Consider the following 9425-nt stretch of genomic DNA (forward strand, 5'->3'; position numbering starts at 1 on the left):
TAATCCCATTTGTTCTAGGATTATATTTAAGTCCTTCATATCGTTCTTTAGTTTCTGTTAAGGGGATCTTTAGTTCTGTCAGAGGGGTGTTGAAGTCCCCAACTATTAGAGTGTTATGGGATATCATATTGCTCAGACCCCTCAAGGTCTGTTACATAAATCTGGGAGCACTTAAGTTAGGTGCATAAATGTTTAAAATTGAAATGTCTTCTTATTGTATTGTTCCTTTGACCAATATAAAGTGTCCATCTTTGTCTTTCTTAACTAATGCTGCTTTTAATCTGCTAGTATCTGAGAATAAGATTTGAACTCCTCCTTTCTTCTGATTTTCATTTGCTTGAAATACTATCTTCCATACCTTAGCCTGAGTCTTGATTTCTCCTTTAGGGCTAGGTGTGTCTCCTGGAGACAACATATGGATGAATTGTGTTTCTTTTCTTTTCTTTTTTTTTTTTTTTTTGGCTGGGGCTGGGTTTGAACCCACCACCTCCACCATATGGGGCCAGCACCCTACCCCTTTGAGCTATAGGCACCGCCCATGGATTGTGTTTTTTATACAATCAGCCAGCCTCTGCCTCTTCAGTGGGGAATTCTGTCCATTGACATTTATTTAGAGTATCAATAAGTGTGGTGGAATTCTACTCATCTTTTTATGAGATAGTTTTTTGTCTAGTTTTATCCTTTGTGTCATTATGGAAAATAAGCTTTGGCTTTGTCTTCTAGGTGTTTACTTTGGTGGTGGTCCATTGTGATGTCAGTATTGAGAATAGGTCTAAGTATTTCCTGTAGAGATGGTCTCGTTGTGATGAATTTCCTCAGTGCTTGTATCTATAAAAATCAATCTATCTATTGATTGATTTCTCCATCAATTTTGTCACTAAGTCTAGCATGATACAGGATTCTAGGCTGAAAATTATTTTGTTTAAGGATGTTAAAGGTGGCCGACCATGATTTTCTGGCTTGCAAAGTTTCAGTTGAAAAGTCTGCTGTCATCCTAATGGCTCTACCCTTGTAGGTCAATTGGCACTTATTCCTAGTGCTTGCAGAATTTTCTCCTTCATCTTGACTTTGGACAGGTTCATTTACAATGTGTCTTGGAGAGGTTCTGTTGGAGTTGAGATGACCCAGGGTTCGATGTCCATACGAAAGGAATGTGTCAGAATCTTTAGTAAAACTTGGAATGTTTTCATTTATCATAGTCCCCAGTAGGGCTTCCATACCTTTGGGATGATCTTCTTCCCCTTTGGGAATTCCTATTATCTGTATGTTTGAACACTTCATACTGTCTTATAGTTCTCTATGCACCTGCTCTGTTTTCTCTCTTTTCTGACTCTGTAATTACCTGTGTTAACTCAAAGACTTTATCCTCTAAGTCTGACGTTCTTTCTTCACCATGGTCTAACCTATTTTTGAGACTTTCTACTGCTTCTTCACATTCCCTGATTGTCTCCCTCATTTCTTTAAGTGTGTCCATGTCTTTTCTATATTTTACTCACATTTCATTTGACTTTTGGTTTTGTCTTTCTATTTTCTCATCCATTCCCTTTATTGTGTCAATCATCGTATTTTAAATTCCCTTTCTGTCAGATCCATTAATTCTTTATAGGGTGAGTCTTCTGTAAAAGTTGCCTCCTGGTCTCTAGGAGGAGTTGTTCTATTTTGGTTCTTTATGTTGCCTGAATTTTTCTTTTGATTCCTCCTCATTTACGCTTTCTTCTTGTTCACTCTTTGTGTACCTTTTTATTTCTCACTTTCTCCATTGCTTCAAGTTACCTTGTCTTAAAGTTTATGTCATGTAGAGGCCTCTTGGTATAGGGTCAGAAGGTGGAGAATGGTTGGAGTGAGCAAGGAGAAGCAAGAGGAAAGGAAAAAAAGGAGGAAAAAAATAAGAAAAGAGGATCACACCCGTGGTGCATATTACAGGGGTATTTGCGAAACTTGGTAAATGTAGAATGTAAATGTTTTGGCACAGTAACTGAGATAACGCCGGAAAGGCTATGTTAACCACTGTGATAAAAATGTGTCAAATGGTTTATGAAGTGAGTGTATGATGCCCCATAATCATATCATTGTATACAGTTATGATTTAATAAAAAAATTAAAAAAAAAAAAGAAAAAGAGAAAAATAAATGAAAGAAAAGGAAAAAGGGGGAAGAGGAATAACAGAAGAAAATTGAAGAACAGGAAAGATGGAGGACAGGAAAGAAAGATGAAAGTGATAGAAGTAATGTTATTGTTAGGGTTTTGAGTAACTGTGTTGGGTGGGTTCCTCTATACCAGGCACTTCTTATCAGCCTGAACACATTCAGACTCTTCCTTTTCCAAAATTAGGAAAAGAAGACAAAGAGCAAACATCAAAAACAAGAAGGAAAAATTGAGTAAGGATGAAAAAGAAAAGGAAAAAAAATAGAAAAGTTCTGCAGCATGATCTTCCTAAAACTTTCTTCCTGGGGCCAATGTTATAAAGTTCTTCTGGCCTCCTTGAGCCAGACTACAGCTATGGTCTACCATCCAGACCACAGCTGTGCAAAGAAAGAGTGGGAAAAGAAGAAAATAAAATAATAATAAAAGAATACAAAACAGGGAAAAAAGATAAAAATATTAATATGACAACAGATAATGGAAATTAAATGTACCATGAATCAAATAAAGGAGAGGGAGGGGCTCAGCTCCTGTAGCTCAAGTGGCTAAGGTGCCAGCTATATACAGGAGAGCTGGCAGGTTTAAATCAAGCCCAGGCCCACCAAACAGTAAGGACAACTATAACCAAAAAGTAGCCAGACATTGTGGTGGGCATCTGTAGTCCCAGCTACTTGGGAGGATGAGGCAAGAGGATCTCTTAAGCCCAAGATTTTGAGGTTGCTGTGAGCAGTGATGACATGGCACTCTACCCAAGGCAACAGCCTGAGACTCTGTCTCTGTCTCCCCCCCTCTAAAAAAGAAGAGGGAGGAAAAAGGAATAAATAAAAAAAAAATAAAGATAACAAACCAGAAGTAAGAAAAAAAAAGGGGAGGGGTGATATCTCACCTGATGCAGAAGCACATTATGTGGGAGAGATGAGAAGAGTAGAAGAGTCTCTATAAACTGAGAGAATGCCCAGGAGTGAAGTGAGAGAGAGAATAAATTAAGCTAAAATTCTGCAACAACAACAACAAAAAATACAGGAGCCCTTGCTCTTGTTCAATGTAAAAATGGATTTAGAAAAAGAACCACCCTCCCTGAACGTGCCCAATCTTGTCTGATCTCAGAAGCTAAGCAGGGTCGGGCCTGGTTAGTACTTGGATGGGAGAAAAAGAACCACCCAAACAACTTAGCAAAAAACAGAACACATTGAATCAGGGTAAAAAAAAAAAGAAAGAAGAAGAAGTTCAAATAGCCTGTTGTAAGCAATCTCAGCAACAACTAGAGGAAGGAAAGAAGAGAAAAAATATTAACAACAACTATAAGAAAGAAAAAAGTAAAGAAACAACAACAACAACAAATATATATGATGTAGGGGTCTGACTGTAGTAAGAATGCATTTATATTGCAATATACTTCCCAGACACCAGGTGATGAAGTGAATTGGGGCGGGGAGGGGGGGATGAACAATACAGCTGTTAACTTCTCTCTGGTTCTCAGACTTAGACCTGTTTCCTTGCTTAACTGTTCCTGGTGATTGTCTATTTACTCACTCAGCACTCAGACACCACAAATCTGGGATTCCACAGCTCTCAAAAATTCTTCAGAGGCAGGTCTCACTGATTCCTCCTACAACGGTTCTGTGGAGTGTAGATATCCCTGGGCCTGTCAAAAGTGTAGGACTGCTGCCTGCAAGGGGAACTCAGACCACTGAGCCTTAGGCCCCCAGCAAGAGGCCCACACTCACAGCCTTCTGGCAACCTTCATGACAATGGCGACCCCCTGTTCGGGAACTTTCCCTGTATGGATGACTCACCCACCACCAAACTACAGCAGAACTGCTCCAGACAGCACCTAAATCTGGCCACCAAATTTCACTTCAGATATATACTTCTCCAATCTTTCTACTCAGTGCCTAGCTTCCTCCAAGAACCAAAAACTGCCAAAAGCTTCTTCTGGGACCTCTGTCGGGTGGGAGGGCTGGCTGCCACTATGGCCAGGCCAACTCACATATTCAGTACTTTATTTGTGCACATTAAAAAAACAGCATTATGTATAGATGTTATAGTCATAATTCTCATTCTACAAGAAAAGAAACTTTTAGTAATTTATTGATTGCTCCAAAACCTCATTCTCATGAATTATTTTGATTGTTTTATATTAATTATTTTGATTGTATTATATTTATATATTGTTTTATATTAAGACACATAAAAACACAGAAAACTATATATTATAAATAACATCTTGAAAAGCACAAACTTTCAAAATAAAATTAAGATGAAATAAAATGCATGAGTAGTCCTATATAAAAAGAGATATATCAATAGCCAAAAAATAAGGAAATCAATTAAACTAATTAAAATGTTTATCACAAAGGAAATGACAGGAAAAAAATGACTGAACTGGTAAATTTTATCAAAATTTTAATGAAGAAATAATACCAACTCTTTACAAACATTTCCAATATTGAAGAGGTAGAAGCATCTTCCAGTTTATTCTGTCAGATCAGGATTATACTAATTCTAAAACCAGACATAAGTCATTACAAGAAAAGAGAATGACATACCATACTCCCTCATGTATATAAATGCTAAAATACTAGAAAACAATGAGCAAACAGAATCTAGTGAAATATGAAGCCTGTTATAAACCATGATTGACTGGGATCATTTTACAAATGCAATGTTGGTTTTGTAAACAAAAACCAACCAATTAACCAGATAAGAAAACAGGAGTCAACTCCCTAGTATTGTGATAACATGATCCTATTTATATGAAAGATATTCACTAAACCTATAGAACTAATAAACAAGTTGAGTGAGTTCACAAAATACAAGACCAACATACAAAATTTATTGGTAGACTTTTATATACAAGCACTAAACAAGCTACAAAGTAAAAAGACTACTCTCATTATTAATAGCATTAAAAGAAAGAAACATTTAGAAATAAATTTAACAATAAAAATAAAAAAATTTTACACTTAAAAATCTAAAATGTTATTAGTGAAATAAATCAATAAATAATTGAGTAAATTACACACATCTACTGTTCAAAAATAGTAATTTTTTTTATTAAATCATAGCTGTGTAAATTTTTTTTTTTTGTGTGTGTGTGGTTTTGGCCAGGGCTAGGTTTGAACCCACCACCTCCGGCATATGGGACTGGTGCCCTACTCCTTGAGCCACAGGCGCCACCCCATAGCTGTGTACATTAATGCGATCATGGAACACCATACATTGGTTTTATAGACCTTTTCACACATTTTCATCACACTGGTTAACATAGCCTTCCCGGCATTTTCTTATTTATTGTGTTAAGACATTTATATTCTACATTTACTAAGTTTCACATGTATCCTTGTAAGATGCACCACAGGTGTAATCCAACGATCACCCTCCCTCTGCCCATCCTCCCCTCTCCCTCCCTTCCTCCCTCTCCCCTTCCCCATATTCCTGGTTATAACTGGGTTATAGCTTTCATATGAAAGCCATAAATTAGTTTCATAGTAGGGCTGAGTACATGGGATACTTTTTCTTCCACTCTTGAGATACTTTACTAAGAAGAATATGTTCCAGCTCCATATCATGTAAACATGAAAGAGATAAGGTCTCCATCTTTCTTTAAGGCTGCATAATATTTCATGGTATACATATAACACAATTTATTAATCCATTCGTGGGTCAATGGGCACTTGGGATTTTTCCATGACTTAGCAATTATGGATTGGACTGCAATAAACATTCTGGTACAAATATCTTTGTCATAATGTGATTTTTGTTCTTCTGGGTATATACCTAGTAGAGGAATTATAGGATTGAATGGCAGATCTATTTTTAGATCTTTACAAAAGGAATGTATTAATTTGAATTCCCACCAGCAATGTAGAAGTTTTCCCTGTATTGCACATCCATGCCAACATCTCTGGTATTGGAATTTTGTGATATAGGCTAATCTTTCTGGAGTTAGATGATAACTCAAAGAAGTTTTGATTTTCATTTCTCTGATGATTAAGGATGATGAGCATTTTTTCATGTCTGTAGGCCAGGCACCTGTATTCTTCAAAGTAGTTTCTCTTCAAGTCCCTTGCCCAGACTGCGATGAGATCACTTGTTCTTTTCTTGCTTATACGCTTGACTTCTCTGAGGATTCTGGGTATTAAACCTTTGTCAGAGACATAACCTGCAAATATCTTCTGCCATTCCGAGGGCTGTTTGCTTGCTTTACTTACTGTGTTCTTGGCTGTGCAGAAGCTTTTTAGTTTGATCAGGTCCCAGTAGTGTATTTGTGAAGCTGCTTCAATTGCCCAGGGGGTCCTCCTCATAATATACTCGTCCAGACCAATTTCTTCAAGGGTTTTCCCTGCACTCTCTTCTAGTATTTTTATAGTTTCATGTCTTAAGTTTAAATTTTTAATCCAGTGAGAGTCTATCTTAGTTAATGGTGAAAGGTGTGGGCCCAGTTTCAGTCTTCTACAGGTTGCCAGCCAGTTCACCCAGCACCATTTGTTAAATAGGGACTCTTTCCCCCACTGAATGTTTTTAATTGGCTTGTCAAAGATCAAATAACAATAACTAGCTGGATTCATCTCTTGGTTCTCTATTCTGTTCCAGACATCTACTTCGCTGTTTTTGTGCTAGTACGTGCTGTTTTAATCACTATCGATTTATAGTATAGTCTGAGGTTAGGTAGTGTGATTCCTACTGCTTTGTTTTTATTTGAGTAACGTCTTGGCTATTCGAGGTTTTTTTTGCTGATTTCATATAAAATGAAGTATTATTTTTTCAAGATCTTTAAAGTATGACAGTATAATTTGTTTGATGTGTTGCTGGATTCTGTTTGTCAGGATCTTGTTGAATATTTTTGCATCTATATCCATCAGTGATATTGGTCTATAATTTTCTTTTCTTGTTGGGTCTTTTCCTGGTTCAGGGATCAGGGTGATGTTTGCTTCATACAACATGTTGGATAGTCTTCCTTCTTTTTCTACATTTTGGAACAAGTTGAGTAATATAGGTACTAATTCCTCTTTAAAGGTTTGGTAGAATTCTGACGTGAAGCCATCTGGTCCTGGGCTTTTCTTTTTAGGGAGATTTTTATGGTTGATGCTATTTCAGAACTTGATATTGGCCTGTTCAACATTTCCACTTGATTCTGGCTAAGTCTTGGAAGGTGACGGGCTTCCAAGTATTGGTCAATTTCTTTCAGATTTTCATATTTCTGGGAATAAAGTTTCTTGTAATATTCATTAAGAATTTTTTGAATTTCTGAGGAATCCGTTGTTATTTTGTCTTTATCGTTTCTGGTTGATGAAATTAGAGATTTTATTTTTTTTTCCTGGTTAGGTTAGGCAAAGGTTTCTCTATTTTATTGACCTTTTCAAAAAACCAATTTTTGGATTTATTGATCTGTTGTATAATTCTTTTGTTTTCAATTTCATTTCATTCTGCTCTAATTTTGGTTATTTCTTTTCTTCTACTGGGTTTGAGATTGCAATGTTCTTCCTTTTTTAGTTGCTTGTGATGTCCCATTAAATTGTTAACTTCCTCTCTTTTCGTTCTCTTGAGGAAGGCTTGCAGTGGTATAAATTTCCTGCTTAGGACTGCCTTTGTGGTATCACAGAGGTTCAGATAATTTGTGTCTTCATTGTCATTTTGTTCCAAAAATGTGGCAATTTCCTTCTTAATCTCATCTTTGACCCAGCTATCATTCAGCATAAGGTTATTTAACTTCTTTGTTTTTGTATGAGTATGCAGATTCCTGTTGTTACTGAGTTCAATTTTTATTCCATGGTGGTCCGAGAAGATGCTAGGAATAATTTCTATTTCTTTAAATTTACTGAGGTTATACTTGTGACCTAATATGTGATAGATTTTGGAGTATGTTTTGTGGGCTGATGAGAAGTATGTGTATTCAGTTTTCTTTGGATAAAATGTTCTGTAGATGTCTGCTAAATCCAAATGTTGGATGGTTAGGTTTAAATCTAAAATTTCTATGCTCAGCTTCTTATTGAAGGATCTTTCCAACACTGCCAAAAGAGTATTGAAATCTCTGAGTATTATGGAGCTGGAGGAAATCATGTTGCTCATGTCTGTTAGAGTTTCTCTTATAAATTCAGTTGACTTCTGGTTGGGTGCATAAATATTAATTATTGAAATCTCTTCATATTGAGTATTACCCTTAACAAATATGAAGTGACATTCTTATCCTCCTTACTTTTGTTGGATTAAAGCCTATTATGTCTGCAAATAGAATTGCAACACCTGCTTTTTTCTTATTCCCATTTGCCTGAAATATGGATGACTATCCTTTCACCCTGAGTCTATATTTATCTTTTAAGGTAAGATGTAACTCTTGTATGCAGCAAATATCTGGCCTGAGTTTTTTTATCCAGTCAGCTAACCTGTGCCTCTTTAGTGGATAGTTTAAGCCATTCACATTAATGGAGAATATTAATAAGTCTGATAAAATTTTGTGTATTGAGTTTTTTGAAAGTCCAGCGGACATTTTTAATACTTGTGCCACTGTGGAAGTTGGAGTTCAATCAAGAGTTTCAGAGTAAATTTATTTTTGTGGTATAGGATTGGGCTGGTCATTATGGAGGATAGGTCTGAGAATATCCGGAAGAGCTGGTTTGTTTATGGCAAATTTCTTCAACATATGAATGTCATTAAAGTGTTTAATTTCTCCAGTTTAGCTCGATACAGGATTTGTTGTTGGAAGTTATTTTGTTTTAGGAGATTAAAAGTCAGTGACCACCTTCTTCTGGCTTGAAAAGTTTCAGCAGAGAGATTTGCCGTCATTCTAATATTCTTCCCTTTGTAAGTAATGGATTTCTTACGTCTGCCTGCTTTGAGAATTTTCTCCTTCATATTAACTTTAGTGAAGTTAATTATGATATGCCTGGGGGATGTCTTATTGGGATTGAATTGTTCTGGGGTTCTGAAACTGTCTGCTATCTGAATTTCAGAATCTCTTGGCATGTCTGGAAAATTCTCTTTCATAATTTCATGGAGAAGGGCCTCTGTGCCTAGCGAGGCCACTTCATGAGTTTCAGGGATTCCAATGAGGCGGATATTAGCCTTCTTTGAATTATCCTAGAGCTCTGTGAGTGAACGATCCATTTTTTCTCTCCATTTCTCTTCCTCTTTGAGAGTTTGAAATCGTTCAAAAGCTTTTCTTCAATGTCAGAAATCCTTTCTTTTGCTTTCTCCACTCTGTTACTGAGGGATTCTACTGTATTTTTTAGATCTTTGAGGGCTGCAAATTTTTGCTTCAGTGCTTTTGTCTTTAAATTTGT

This window comes from Nycticebus coucang, chromosome 20, assembly GCF_027406575.1.
Source record: "Nycticebus coucang isolate mNycCou1 chromosome 20, mNycCou1.pri, whole genome shotgun sequence".
Taxonomy (NCBI): Eukaryota; Metazoa; Chordata; class Mammalia; order Primates; family Lorisidae; genus Nycticebus; species Nycticebus coucang.